This window comes from Dermacentor andersoni, chromosome 1, assembly GCF_023375885.2.
Source record: "Dermacentor andersoni chromosome 1, qqDerAnde1_hic_scaffold, whole genome shotgun sequence".
Classification (NCBI taxonomy): Eukaryota; Metazoa; Arthropoda; class Arachnida; order Ixodida; family Ixodidae; genus Dermacentor; species Dermacentor andersoni.
In genome coordinates this window covers 84,051,865-84,066,839 of record NC_092814.1, presented here as the reverse complement: position 1 = coordinate 84,066,839, position 14,975 = coordinate 84,051,865, and the positions used below count along the sequence as shown (strand labels likewise).

The window sequence follows — 14,975 nt, the reverse complement described above, 5'->3', positions numbered from 1 at the left end:
GACAGACAGACAGACAGACAGACAGACAGACAGACAGACAGACAGACAGACAGACAGACAGACATACATACATACATACATACAGACAGACAGACAGACAGACAGACAGACAGACAGACAGACAGACAGACAGACAGACAGACAGACAGACAGACAGACAGACAGACAGACAGACAGACAGACAGACAGACAGACAGACAGACAGACAGACAAAAAAATTAAATTATGGGGTTTTACGTGCCAAAACCACTATCTGATTATGAGGCACGCCGTAGTGGAGGACTCCGGAAATTTCGACTACCTGCGGTTCTTTAACGTGCACCTAAATCTAAGTACACGGGCGTTTTCGCATTTCGCCCCCATCGAAATTCGGCCGCCGTGGCCGGGATTCGATCCCGCGACCTCGTGCTCAGCAGCCCAACACCATAGCCACTGAGCAACCACGGCGGGTAGACAGACAGACAGACAGACAGACAGACAGACAGACAGACAGACAGACAGACAGACAGACAGACAGACAGACAGACAGACAGACAGACAGACAGACATACGGCGGACGGACGGACGGATGGACGGATGGACGGACGGACGGACGGACGGATGGATGGATGGATGGATGGATGGATGGATGGATGGATGGATGGATGGATGGATGGATGGATGGATGGATGGATGGATGGATGGATGGATGGATGGATAAACTTTACTACACGAATAATCGAAATAATCGCTAATCGTTGGAGCCCCTAGTCCAGAGCTCCGCTGGCTCTTGCCATCTTCTCAGCTCTCTGGATCAGCTTGAGCTAGTCGTCGAGGGCCGAGCTGGACAGCAGTGCCTCCCATTGCTACCTCGTGGTGTTGTGTCGGGGTGTTCTATGTTGTGTAGCGTGCACTTCCAGGTACTGTGGTATAGGTTTGGTGTGGCCCCGCACCACGGGCATTGGTCCCTGTGACTGTGGGGTGTATGCGATGTAATATGTGTAGGTTCGTGTAAGTGCCTGTCTGGAGCCTGCACCAGGCAGCGGCATCCCCTATCTTTAGATTTCGGTGGGATGGTGGATATCGCAAGCGACTCCCTCTGTGGTAGTTCACGATGGCCGAATACTCGAGGTCGACAGGGTCCGGGTCTTCTGCAGTCGGCGTGATGAGCGCTCGGTTATGCACCAATCCTTGAGCTGCTCTGTCGGCCTGCAGGTTACCCATGATGCCGTGTGGCCCGGTATCCAAATGGTTTGGGTGGTGATGTCCTCAGGGTCCTCCTTGAGTATTTGGACTAGGACTTGTGCGGCAGGTCTTCCAATTCTTCCCTGTAGAAATTCTTCCCCGTGACGATCGTTAGTGGTGTTGTGACTGGAGATTCGAGGACGGGGGATCCTCTTTCCTCTCGGAGGGACAACGTTTGACAAACACGTTTTTATTTACATATGTACAAGAAAATGCAAAGTAAAAGAGAAAAGTTGATGAAGTTGTAGTCACCGATCCCTCCCGCCGTCCGTTGCTCCTTTTATGCCTTGCGTGATCACTGTTCAGTCACTTCCCCCAATCCGGTGTCAGGAGACCGATGACCACCCATCCCACCAATCCGGAGGTCGATTGCCCTTTCCCTAAAAAGGGAACTTGGTCGAAAACGCACGCACACCACTGGGCACAAGCAGGGAAAGGAGGGGAACGTACGCTGACTCCGATCGTATTCTGACAGGTGATGGCCGTATCATCGCACTGCCCGCGTCTCCGGCTTGGACATGTGAATTTGTGCGGCTGACAGATGATGGCCGTACCATTGCACTGACCGCGTCTCCGGCTTGGACATGCCAATTTGTGCGGCTGACAGGTGATGGCCGTATTATGCTAATTGCTCAAACCTCTTCTGAACTAGGTACTCCCGCGCTGGTCATAAATCATCCGTGTTGAGAACCATTTTGACGAGGCCGTCGGCCCGTTCTCTATAATCGTGCGAGCCGTGACCGGAGGTTGTCACGGGGCGAACGGCCGATCACAACAGTGTTTTGTTTGCATGTTGGCCTTCGCGGATGGCTAACGCGCTCTTCGGCTTCTGTGATCGTGCAGGGGCGGATCGATGCAGCGGAGGTAACGTGGCGTCGGCGGTTGCATACCGCTGCCACTGCGCCCTTTTGGTTTGTGAAGCAGTTTGTGCGAGCGCTTCTAGAGAAAGCCAGGATGGACCATGTATCGTAATTGAATGCCATAGATGGCGGCCTGTTTTACGGACGCCGCCATGTATGGCATTCAATTACGATACATGTTCCATCCTGGCTTTCTCTAGAAGCGCTCGCACAAACTGCTTCACAAACCAAAAGTGATATGTAAACGCTATAGAGAGAGCCTACACTTACATAAATTCAAGAATATTAGGTGACTCCTAAGTCCACTTAGGTGACTCCGAAGTCTCCTAAATCCACTCTTCCTCTTAATTCGTTTGGTTGTCGCCGTCTGCGCTTTGCCGTGGAAATTTCCCAAGAAATCACAATCGTACTGCAGAAGTAACAGCAGTAACTGAAAGTACAGTATAAAACTGCAACGTGCGTATCGGACAGCACATGTTCGCTACTGTTCCTGAACGCAGCATATGCCCGGAATAAATGCACGACGCACCATCAACGACGGTTTGCCTACACAGTGCGCGCCGACTTTGAGTACAGTGTCCTAACCGTTGAGCCGAACACGTGTACAGTTCAATGAGCCAATGAGATTACAGTGGCGAGCCACACAACTATTCCTTAGACAACACACCGCGTGCTACGCCGAATCGACGCTAGAGAGCGTCGTCTGCTTTCATAGAACGATCCTGGGCTGTACCTGTGGTCGAACCGGTTCGGAACGGTTTCTGCAGAAAGTTCCACTTCAGGTTCGGTTCCAAGATGGAAGAAATATCGGTTTGATTGGTTTCAGGTTAGACTGAAAATATCGGTTCATTTCCGCTTTTCGGTTCAGTTCCGGTTCGGTCCGACACCCTGACGTCGTTTGCCTACTCTTTGTGACGATCGCCATCCCTTCTCCCGAAATAGTGAGGCCTTTTTTCCATCCGAAGCAAAGACCTCATCTCTGTGACCTCTATCCGCGCGTCGCATGGCTCGCCTCGAGGTCCACCGGTCCACCAGCAAAAAAAAAAAAAAGAAAAGAAAAAGAAAAAAAAAAGGAGGGGGGGGGAGGGTAGAGGATAGTGAGGGGCTCTTGGAACAGGGTTCAGTCTACACGCGCGGGTGCCCGGAAAAGTGGCCGTCAGTCGGGAGCCGGCCACCTTGTTAGTGGGCGCCGATCGACATGGATGGCCAAACTGACGCACTTTTTTGGCTCGCAATTTGCACGCCGGAGACTGACAATGTAGCGCCTGTCACCCGCTAGGCGGCACGGAGCTGGCGCCGCGTATAGGAAAAGAGTTGGGGGAGGCATCGAGGAGGTCTGGTGCGCGCTTTGCTGAAATGGTAGGCGCCGCTGGCCTCGAATAATGTGCCTCAGGTCATCGTCATACAGCCATTAAGCCAACAAGACGCGCGTGCACAACCGCGGTCGATGCAAGTGATTTGCACCCCGTCCGCACAGCCCAAACGCCCTCCCCCTCTCTCCGCCATTCCTGCCTCCGAAACCACATCATGCAGAGGCACCGGTGGGCTTCGCCTGACGCGGTCATACGCGACGAAACTTTGCCACAACGCCCGTGGTGGTTTGGTTGGTACCTTGATAGGCATTTCTTCTGGAACAGTGGCTACGCACTCACATGTATGGCGTCGCAGCCTGCCATGATGCGCCGTTGACTGCAGTGTTCTTACGTGGTTACAAAGCCGGAGTGTCGCAAAATAAATTTCAAAGCAACAATATCATTAAAGGCAAACATTTGGCAGATTTTTGTGTCCACGGCTGGCAGCAACTGAATTAAAGAATAAAGTAACTCCAACCAAACTTTTTTTTTTCAATTAAAATAAATTTTGGTTGGAGTTTTTGTTCTTTAACCGTAATATTACGTCATCTATAGCTGAAACACAGTCATATGACTTCGCTGTCCTGATTAAACTTTTTCTGTTCGGTTTTCATTTGCCCATAACTACAACTAGCGAAAAGCTGCACCGTGCGTGCAGCTTTAGCCACGAATAAAACAATTAAATTAATTAACGTGTCACTGTCGATGCTTACTTCGTGTGTGGACAATAAATAAAAAACGTATGCGAGAAATTCGCGTTTATCATTAAATTAGCCCTCAGGTTAGCAATGTAACGACAATTTTTAGCTTACATGGTCAAACAGTAGTTTACTTAAATAGAAATTAATTTACTCGGACAACGTCAAGCGTTAACCAGAACAAACTCTGGCGGAGTACCTTGTACAACTGTTCACGCTATAATAGAAGAGAAAAGGAAATGAATGTTCATACACCCGAGGAAACGCTCAACAGCCTACAGTCATTTATAGTGCAAATGTGACGTACACTACGCAACTCTTTTTGTAGCATATGTGATGAAAGCTGAGGCGATAACCCCTTTTACGAAATATTTATTTCAGTTTCTGTGTGTAGAATTGTAGACGCCCAGGTACAGCGCACCAAAATCAAGAGCACTGATCAAAATAATGATGTTTTCTTTTTCTTTTTAAAGTGCCACTTCTGATTAAAGAAGCCAACAAACATTGACACCAAGGACAACATAGGGGAAATTACTTGTGCTTAATAAATGAAATGAAGAAATGATAAATAATGGAAATTAAAGTGGATGAAAAAACAACTTGCCGCAGGTGGGAACCGAACCCACAACCTTCGCATTTCGCGTGCGATGCTCTACCAATTGAGATACCGCGGCGCTGTTTCCCCATCCACTTTCTTGGGTATTTATGTGTCCTAGTAGAACCCTGGGAGTGTTAGCCAGCGCCACCACTCACTGACCTTGGCGGCAGACGTGGAACGTCTTTTTTGCCGCAGGCGTCACGAGACCGTGATCTTTTTGGGTGAAGGCAACTGGTCAATAAACCCACATATGCTACCTGAAGGCATCAATGTTGCCGGATTCGAGACCCTCGTTATGTAATTAACGAGAAGAAAGGGGGTTAACCGAGGGGCCCGATTTTTATTAGTCATATCATAAGAAGCCAACAAACATTGACACCAAGGACAACATAGGGGAAATTACTTGTGCTTAATAAATGAAATGAAGAAATGATAAATTAATGGAAATTAAAGTGGATGAAAAAACAACTTGCCGCCGGTGGGAACCGAACCCACAACCTTCGCCTTCAGGTAGCATATGTGGATTTATTGACCAGTTGCCTTCACCCAAAAAGATCACGGTCTCGTGACGCCTGCGGCAAAAAAGACGTTCCACGTCTGCCGCCAAGGTCAGTGAGTGGTGGCGCTGGCTAACACTCCCAGGGTTCTACTAGGACACATAAATACCCAAGACGACAGACGACAGACGACAGGTGCTTGTCATTTCCGCAACCAACCGATCGGACCAAGGAGCAACGACACGCGAGGCACTCGTGTTATCTGAGATAACAGAAAAATCGTGCTTCCTGTAGTTCCCCAACACCCATGCCAATACTTCTATCCGAATTTGCAACCCCACAGTTCTTTTAAATTGAGTCACCCTCAAATGTCAGCATAAGATTAAAACCCTCGGCGTTATTTCTTATTCGAACTTGACCTTTATTGAACATACAAAATACCTCCTAACAAAATAAAAAATTACTCGCTCCCGCTTACTCGCATATTTCAAAATGCATTACTTTGCATACCCGGTTCACATGCGTCTTTTATACGATTTGCATCACACCTTTGGCGGCCAACACTTCCGACCTCTCAGTTCACTTAAACTCTCACCTCCACACAACGCACACTACTCGCTAGCACAGGTGCACAACTCGTGCATAATGCGCCTAGTTGAGAGGCGAGTCCAGTCGCCTAACTCGTCCTGTCTTGTTTTCGTGTTCGCTCTTTAGCTATGTACGAACTATAGCCCAGCAGCCCCGTTTTACTGCGATATTACGTGTTCTCTTAGAACTAGGTTGCTTATTGAAATAAAGTGAACACGTAATACACGGGTAGTTAACCGTAGATTAGTTATTCATTTTGCACAGTAAGGCGAACGACCGCGGGCAACTTCAAAAATACGATGGAGAAAATTTGGGAGATTGGCATCGCGGTAAACCATTGGCCATAGGCGCACAGGGCTCCACAAAACTCACCAACTGTACAAATTCCGATCCTGAGATACAACTGTGTATGACACGTCATTTTTCTGATAGCTTTCCTGACTTAAATTAGGCCCGTGCAAAAGAAAACGCTCTTACACAATTAGTAGCCAACGCTTCTATAAAAGCAGCGCGCATGTCTCAACCGGAGGTGCGCGAATGTTTTTATTTTTCTTCGAACCCGTTTAAATCCGAATCAGGTTCAGGATGCTCCGAGTCGGTTCGAACCGTTATTATTTTTTTTCTCCGTAGCAGAATCTAAACCGAACCGAAAAGCGTGAAACCGAACCGAACCCGAAAGATTTCGGTTCGACACCCTGCCCTTCCAAATGCCAGACACTTCAACTCATTTTCATTTGTGAGCGGCGCCTTGGTCAGCCTTGAACGAGCCCTCTTGGGCAACTGGCGCATAAAGATATCAACGAGCAAGCAGAGTTCGCTCAATTCAATACGTATGTCATACCTAGATGGACTCGTAAATGAGCTGTCAATCCAGCACAACTCGATGCAGACGCCAACGATCGAAAAACAGGTCGGCAGACAGCGTTGTTGGCAGGGGCACTGTCACCTTGGTCAATTTGCTGAACGGCAAAGGCCGCAAGCAGCGTGATATCGGCTATTCGACTATACAATTAAGCAACATATATTGGTAGTATACATGACAAGAACATGTATCCTAATAATGCCTGTAACTCTGGTGGGACAGGATTGTAGGCAACACGCTTTTTGCGGGATATGCTAACCAACATGCTGCCCATGTTGCCCACAGTCGCTGACCAGACCGACGAGTCGAATTCATCCCGTGGTTACAGTCTTGCAGGCCGGCGACACCAGCAAAAATGTTTTGCAGTCCTGGAATGAGCGCCATGAAGCCACGGAACATTTCTTTTGTATTGATTATATGCCGCTCTTCTAGAAGCATTCTAGTATGTAGCTGATGTTGATAATGAATTAGACTGTTTCTTTCCGTGTATATTATGTTTCTTCAACTTTCTCCTTTCTTTCTTTTGATCACATGTTTGTAAACAGGGAGACAGGCACACACTGTAAGACTACAATATGCAGGCCTGTAAAGAAATAACCGTTTCCTACGTTATCATCTGGCTTACGTAACTGATAGCGAAGTGACTGCGTTCATTTATTCCTAGTCGTATGCGACAGCTAAAACAAACACTCATGTGGAACTACGTGCGCGCCATGCAGGTATCATATGTATCTTACCTCGGGAAACTCCTATGTTATACATCTTAAAGGTAAAATAAAAATGAAAGCGGAAGAAAGAAAATTGCCCCAAATGTGTTCTGCTAGTGGGTAATAGATATATACCCTCAATAAAAGAAAACATGCCACGTGTGCTCCCTTTAATTCTAGCGTCCACAATACAAAAAAAAGTAAAGAAGGAGGTAGAAGGGAACCGTCTGTTCATGTTTTTCTCGATGTGAACTGCGCGCGGAAGTAGGAAGAAACTGTTTCCTTCGAAGAAAAGAAATAGAAAAGGCATGGCCGCTGCGCCTTGTGCGAGACGCCGGCTGCCCTGGGGATTCAAAGAAAATTCGACCATTGGCTGGAGGCAGCTGCCGGAATCCCCGTCCGCAAAGGTGCTCGAGGCCCACTTCTCTCGCTTGTAACAAACAATGCCATTGCCGGGGTCGAAGGAACACGCCCGCCACGTCCACACGTCGGCAGCAGCCACGTACATCTCGCTCTCCTAATTTCCGCTCGAACGGTGAGAACAGCCGCGCACTTGGGAGCAGGCATGACGTCGCTACTGCCCGCTGCGCAAGCCTCGCGCAACGGCAGTGGTAGTATGGGCACTGACGTGCAGCAAGGGACATCGACGTCGTGCATGTCTGAAGAAATAAGTAAATAAATAAGTAAAGAAAGAAAGAAAGAAAGAAAGAAAGAAAGAAAGAAAGAACTTGGCTGGCAGGTTTCTTAACGTGCCTGTATAAGGGAAGGACAAGTGTGGGAAGTGAGAAAGCAGCGATGAGGAGGGGAGAAAAGCCGGCGCATTGACGGTAACGTTTCCGACAAAATTGATAAGAACACCTTAAAGAGCGACTCATTCTGTCCACCTGTCAGAACACACTAGAGCCCTTGTACTATAGAAGCGGATTTCGAGAGCGACGTTAAGTGCGTCGTCAAAATCGAATTTGAAGTTGTTTTCTTACTGGGTCTCTGGGTCGAGAAAAAAAAAATGTGTATATGGTAACAGATGGAAAAGGAGTGCTGAATGGTGGGCCATCGTAACATCCCTCCACTCGGCCGGCGTTCTTCTGGAGCAGTCCTTTCGGGTGGCTCCCACTTACGTAGCGTTCCATTACACCGCACTCGCCGTCTACTATAAATGCGTGGTGTTTTCGACTACGCTCCCACCTCGCGTGGCGCGAGGGGGAAACCGGGAAGGGCGGATACGTGATGGCCGAAGAGCGAGAGACGCGAGCGGAAATGTGGGCCAGTGGAACCCGGGGAGTCCTTTCCGTCGGCCCATGTTTACGCGGGAAAGACGGCCGATTTGCGTTTTAAACGTCGCCGGAGAGGATTCGCGCGGCCAAAGGGAGAGCGGGATGCGCCCTTTCGTTCCTCCCACGCGCCGCCTCCCATACGCTCCTTGCTTTCTTCTTTTTTTTTTTTCCTCTCGCCGCTTTGTTCCCCAAGGAGGCGGAGACATCCGCGAATGCCGGGGAAAATATGCACGTGACCCAGATATTCTAATCGACTTCCTCATCCTCCCCTTCCCAATCCCCACCCTTTATATTTTAATTCCCGACCATCCGCCGGCATACTTGATAGAGCGGAGTCATGCGCGCGCGTTCCTCATTACCTGACTGCCACCGGCGAGAGCCTGCTGATTGGCGAAGACTGCGGCCAAGTCTCGGCAAGGAAACCGCGCATCGTGAGTAGCCCGACATCCCTCTTGTTCCCGTGGTTTCCGATGGGACACGCGTGGGTCTGGCAAGTCGCCAGCTCGTGCGTGTGTACACGAACGCTTCTCCAAACTGCTCCTGGCGCGTCATCACCTCTTTAGGCCACATGCAATTAGGCGAGTTTGTTTAGCATGGTAAAGCTTGAATTCACAAGAAGGCAACGACGCAAGCGGGCAGCGAAGATGAAACACGAAAGCGCTCTTTCGTCGTGCGTTTCCTACTTGTTGTCCGGGTGGCGCATTCAAGTTCTGCATGGTACACCATTCTATACTCCCCGAGCTGCAACGCCGTGAGTTAAGTTCCAGGCGTGGTCGTAGCAGGTACAACAAAGCTTTCCGCGCCGACGTATATGAAGAGAGCAATTCGGGTGCATTTCTTTTGTACCACTGGGTCTCGTTCAAGCTCAATTTTTGCGTGTGACTTTAATCTTTCGACAGCTGAGCGTGTTGTTGTGAGCGCGCGAACGTCACAGCAGGTGTCTTGCCTGCGATATAACGTCTATCAGGTGACGCTACAACTTATGTGGAGGTTCAATAAATGAGAACGTGCATGTATTCATTGTTCTCTGGTTTATACAGTTATAAAGGCAGGAAAGCGCTCATTTGAACTGGTTGCGAGTCAAGCTCAAACGCTTGCTGCGCGAAAAGATTGAAAGGAACAGAGTAAAATTTACGTCAATAAGATCATTTGTTCGTTTGTTTCATTACAGCGGTAAAAGCTTTAACTTTGCCTTTTTTCACCCGCCGTGGTTGCTCAGTGGCTATGGTGTTGGGCTGCTGAGCACGAGGTCGCGGGATCAAATCCCGGCCACGGCGGCCGCATTTCGATGGGGGCGAAATGCGAAAACACCCATGTACTTAGACTTAAGTGCACGTTAAAGAACCCCAAGTGGTCTAAATTTCCGGAGTCCCCCACTACGGCGTGCCTCATAATCAGAAAGTGGTTTTGGCACGTAAAACCCCATAATTTAATTGTTAAAACTTCGCCTTTTAGCATCTCCCGCCCCTCTACGCTTGCGGTGCCAAAAAGATTGAAAAAACGAATACAAGCAAATATTACAACGTCAATAAAGACAATTCGTTTGTTTCCAGCTATAAAAGCTTTAATTTTGCCTTTTAGCACCACCCCCTCCCTCCTTCTTTTCCGAGGGGGGGGGGGGGGCAGTTCGTTGTTTTCTTTTTCTTTCTCTTTTCTTCTTTCTTTGTTCTTTTATTTCGACTCCTTGGTACCTTCGCCAGTAGAGCGACGAACATGAAATAAGATAGGCAGGTCGTAGACCGGGTCGCTTACTTTCTGCGTAGTTTTGCGGTATCTCCGGCAACGACCTCGCCGACGAAGCTGCTAGGAAAGTACACGAAGCAGCAACCCTTGTTTAGGTACCTTTATCGCGGACTGACGCAGCCCACCACTTAAGCAAGCTAGCGCACCGCATGACATTGGAGAAGTGGCACACGCCTGAATTCACTTACATCGGTTGCATTCCCTCGATCCATCTGTGCGACTGCGGCTGTTACCAGGGCTTCTGCATACTGAGGAAACAATGCTGTGCCGCTTACGCTTGGGCGTCGCATTCACCGATGCACATACTTTTTTTTATTGGAATGGCTAATAGCGCCGAGTGCAATTCCTGCGTTGTCGAGGAAACTATAGAACATCTACTGTGCCACTGCCCATCTTTTGAAAATGAAAGACATGACCTCTGCACAGCTCTCAATCAGTTAGATAGAAAGCCGTTCACCTTGATCAAGATCTTGGCACCATGGCCTCGCATATCGCAGCTACAAAAGGCCAGAAAAGCGCTGCTGCGATAATTGAAAGCTACTGGATTGAGTCAGCGTCTCTAATCCGGGCTGAGTGACCGAACGATATCCCCAGTGGACTTTCTCTTCTTCTTTTAATCTTTCCGTCCCCTTTTCCCTTTCACCAGTCTAGGGTAGCCAACCGGGCTCAGCCCTGTTTAACCTCCCTACCTTTAATTTATCATTTGCTCTCTCTCTCTCTCTCTCTCTCTCTTCTGCGTAGTTTAGGAAAACTCGAGTCGCAGACGAAGAAGCGGCCTCACTTTCACGTCTGTGCCTCAGTTCGTGTCGGCCACCACAAGGCTTCCTGATCAAAAGCTGCCATTTTCTTGAAGCGGTTCCATAAGAACACGCTCTAGCTTGTCATTTTTTGCTGGCATTTGTATCAACACTCCGGCAGTTTGAATGCTACTCTTTATTCCGACAGTGAACTCAGGTAAATTATCGTGAACAGATGTTCTTGCCCTCTTTAAGTACACTTCAAGCACATATGTAGAGCTTGAAGCCCCTTATCATTTAGATATGAATATGCAGTTAAGCCACAGAGCCTTGGACATAGTGAGCGAGCCTGCGTATTGAATGACGGTGCCATTTCCCGTGCCACAGCCTAGGCCTAGGCATCCAAGTGATTTGGTGAAGTTCGAATCGGTAGAATGGATAAACATGAGCAGTTTCATATTTTTGCCTAACGTTACAACCTAGGTTCAAAAGATGAGTACGCACACTTTGGCCTCTAATGTGGCTATGTTCGTGTGTCGAGGTGGTTTTATCCACTCGAATACGGGTTTAGGCAAAGGAATACCGCTGTGAGCTCCAAAGCCTGACCAGTGCACGCTACCAATGTGTACAGTCAGCAGGCATGCCTATATAAAGCAGCGGTTTCCACTTGACTGAGACGGCACACTTAAGAGGCTTGCGAGTAGGTGTCAGTGTCCTTGTGCGCAAGCTGCACAGTGTTGTCTGTTCAAATCACTAAGAACATTCATACTCCTCATCCTTCAAGCATCTATCACGCATGTGTGGACGGACAACGCGGCTTTCCTTTTATACTTGAGTATCAGCCAAAATTTCCTCCGAGTCTTCTATACACAGAGCAGGAACTTTTGAATCGACCTGCGTACCTGGGTTTGTATATCGAGCTTTTCGGCCACTCGTTGCCTTAACCCTGCGTTTGTTGGTGTAAAATTTAAGTGAATGTTTATATTCCACAAGATCAAGTTCCAAGACATGAAGCGTTCAAATTTGAAAGTGAGGGACCATGCAGACTGGCGTAATGTTGTCGGAGTAACGTTAACAAATCGAAAGACGGCAATATTTGTTAGTTATCAAGCACAGGCAGACGGCATTCTTGTTTAGATTAGGAGGTAGAGTTGGTGCGCGTTATGGAATGCAGATAACAGATATCCGGCACTCTTTCAGGGAAACTGACGGCTGCCAAGCGAAGGGAAACGTAGTCGAGGGCGGGCGGAATAAGATTAGATGACGCAGTGACATCGCTGGTGCAGGATTGCTTGGGCTGACGCGGTGCACGGGTAAACGGAAATCACTTCGTACTCCAGTGAGTTTGGAGAGCGGTGCTGCTGGTTCGGCTGCTGCCACGGAGCACGATAGTGATTGGGATGATGGCGACAACGACGGCAATGGTACGAGGAGCGAAAATTTCCCTCTGACCCGCCTACTGTGATCAAGAGCGTCCTTCGCAGCATGCGCTCGTGCAAGCTGAGAAAAACGAAAATTTGCCCCCTCTATTCGTCATGTCTTTCTCTGCCTTCTCGTATTTTATGAAGTAAGGTACATCGGTAGGGTTAACTGAAATCCAAGTTGACAGGCTGAGAGCGCTATATACTTCTGGCTGCTTCATTTTATGGGGAAAAAATATGGATTTGAGTCAATAACAGCATAATATTTTCAATAAGAAATTGATGTTAACAACAAGAACAAGTTATTACACACAAGCAATAATACATATAGCAAGATCTCGATGAATGAAAATCGCTTCAACGGAACACCCGGCTCTCACTTCGTTTGGTTTCTATTCGAACAATTCAAAGGAACATTCGTTAATCGGAACCAAAATGTTGTCAACTCCCCCATAAACGGAAAATGAGTGTTGTGAAAAACCCCGATATTATTCATCTGTCGGAGTGCGGCTGACCTCTGTTCAAGATGGCAGATGATGCAGATCTGGAACATGCATTAACCGTACTTCCGTCTATCTGTAGCGACAGCACGACAATGGTTGAAGTACAGACGGACCAGGTCGCGTGCAAGAATCTTTGCGTGCAGCGACGCGTTGGACAAGATTTTATCTTCTTCAATCCTTTCTTTTTTGGTCAATTGGAGGATAAGTCACTTAATCTCTGGCGAATCCGTTATTTTGGACTTCTGTTTATTTGTACATGTAGGCGCCTCGTGCCGCCTACATGTCCAAATAAACAACTTGTCATTTTTTTTATTTTTTAACTAGCTGCTACATTCACTTCTTAATATTCGACATTTCTGACAGCAGTGTTAAGAGGATGTATGACATCTAGTGCTGTACCCCTGCACATCTTTCTCGGTAAACAGAACCCCTGTTTATTTGGACATATATCTTCGATCCCTTGAGGTTCCGTTTAACGAGGTCCTACGGTACTTGCAAGTGAAAGAAACAGGTTTAAAGAACAGTCCAGTGATCCATTGATTGGTTGGACTAATTCGCGAGATTTAACGTCCCAAAGCAACACTGATGCTGTATGAGAGACACCGTAGTGGATGGGCTATGGCTTGACTCGACCTATGGATTAACTTTCACCGAGGACTTATATTTATGTAAGTGAAGTTTTTCCATTTCAGCCCCTCAAAATGCGGCCACCACTCCCGCAAACACGTCCCGTGACCTCATAATTGCCTTCATTCAATGAATGCGAACAGGAATTATGAGCCTCAACTCCTATATGTCATGCGATATTGTAAAAAAGAAATAAATAAAGTCGCAGCATCACCCGAAAGGGCAAAGCGTTGATAGCAATAGTACGTATTAGACTAATGCACGAATTAAGGTTCGCATAGTTTTATGGACAGTATAAATTTCAGTTAATTATTGCTTACTAACTAAAGAAGCGCTCACTGCGACCACTCACCATCACAATGCTGGCGTGATGACGAGCGCCGGCACCTGAGAACACGTATGCTTTTCCCAACGCGAACGCTCCGTGCTGTCACTCACTTCACTATTCCAACTCTATCGGGCCTCCAAAACTCAGCAAATCACCTGACTTCCAACACCGGGCGCACAGAAAGGCAGCGCGCACGAAGCCACCAGGGCCTAATTGGTATCGCCCTTGCATCCTCGCCATTCGCACTGGCCTTCACAGATCACGTGATCTCCACAAAGTACTTGTGCGCAGGGTAGCGCACGCGTTCGGTTGCGTGGGTAGCGCGGGCACGATCACGCGACGTCCAGTAATAAGCGCGCAGAAGATGGCGCTCATCAAGCCGCCAGCCTGCACGGCTCGCCCTCACGCCCGCAACGATCACGTCCCCTTCAAAACACGGCGCGCGGGCCACGCATGCACCTCGCACTTGGAACAGCACGGCGGCGATGGCGACGGCACCGACGGCGAAAACGCGCCCAGAGTGTCTGCATAATTGCTATCGCAATAAAACACACCCACACAGCAGACTTGTGCGACCTTGCAGAATCGCAGCCCAATTTCAGGCAAAGCTGTTTCTTTCGAGCATGCGTATTAACATGCCTGAATGCCTGTGCTGCAACAGTTGTACCACGTACTTTTTCAGTTATTTTCACGAATGAGACCCATGACATGGCCCTAGTCACACACTAAACTTTGCACGCACATCAGCCGTAATGTTGCCCCCATTTCCACCAAATTTGAAATCGATGCCAGTTATATCTCTCCCAAGACAGCAACTGTTCTGTACTTGCAGTGCATTACATGTGTTGTGTGCTTTGGCTGTACAAAATATCTGACTTTATATATGCGTACGTGGACTGAACTAATGCACAGAACTTTGCGACTGATGTACTGTTGGACTGTATATTTTTTATTCA

At 48.1% G+C, this 14,975-nt stretch overlaps 1 protein-coding gene and 1 long non-coding RNA gene across 3 annotated transcripts in view; one reads left to right on the top strand and one right to left on the bottom strand.

Annotated features, from left to right (window-relative positions):
- LOC126546315 (protein APCDD1-like) overlaps positions 1-14,975 on the top strand; it is a 344,614-nt gene that overhangs the window by 273,983 nt on the left and 55,656 nt on the right. The gene's annotated exons all lie outside the window — the stretch shown is intronic.
- The window catches only part of LOC129380516 (uncharacterized), an 85,320-nt gene continuing 77,884 nt past the window's right edge, over positions 7,540-14,975 (bottom strand). For both annotated transcript variants that reach the window (XR_008608625.2, XR_008608624.2), the window contains exon 2: positions 7,540-8,045. This is a non-coding gene — a long non-coding RNA (uncharacterized lncRNA). The remainder of the gene's footprint in view (positions 8,046-14,975) is intronic.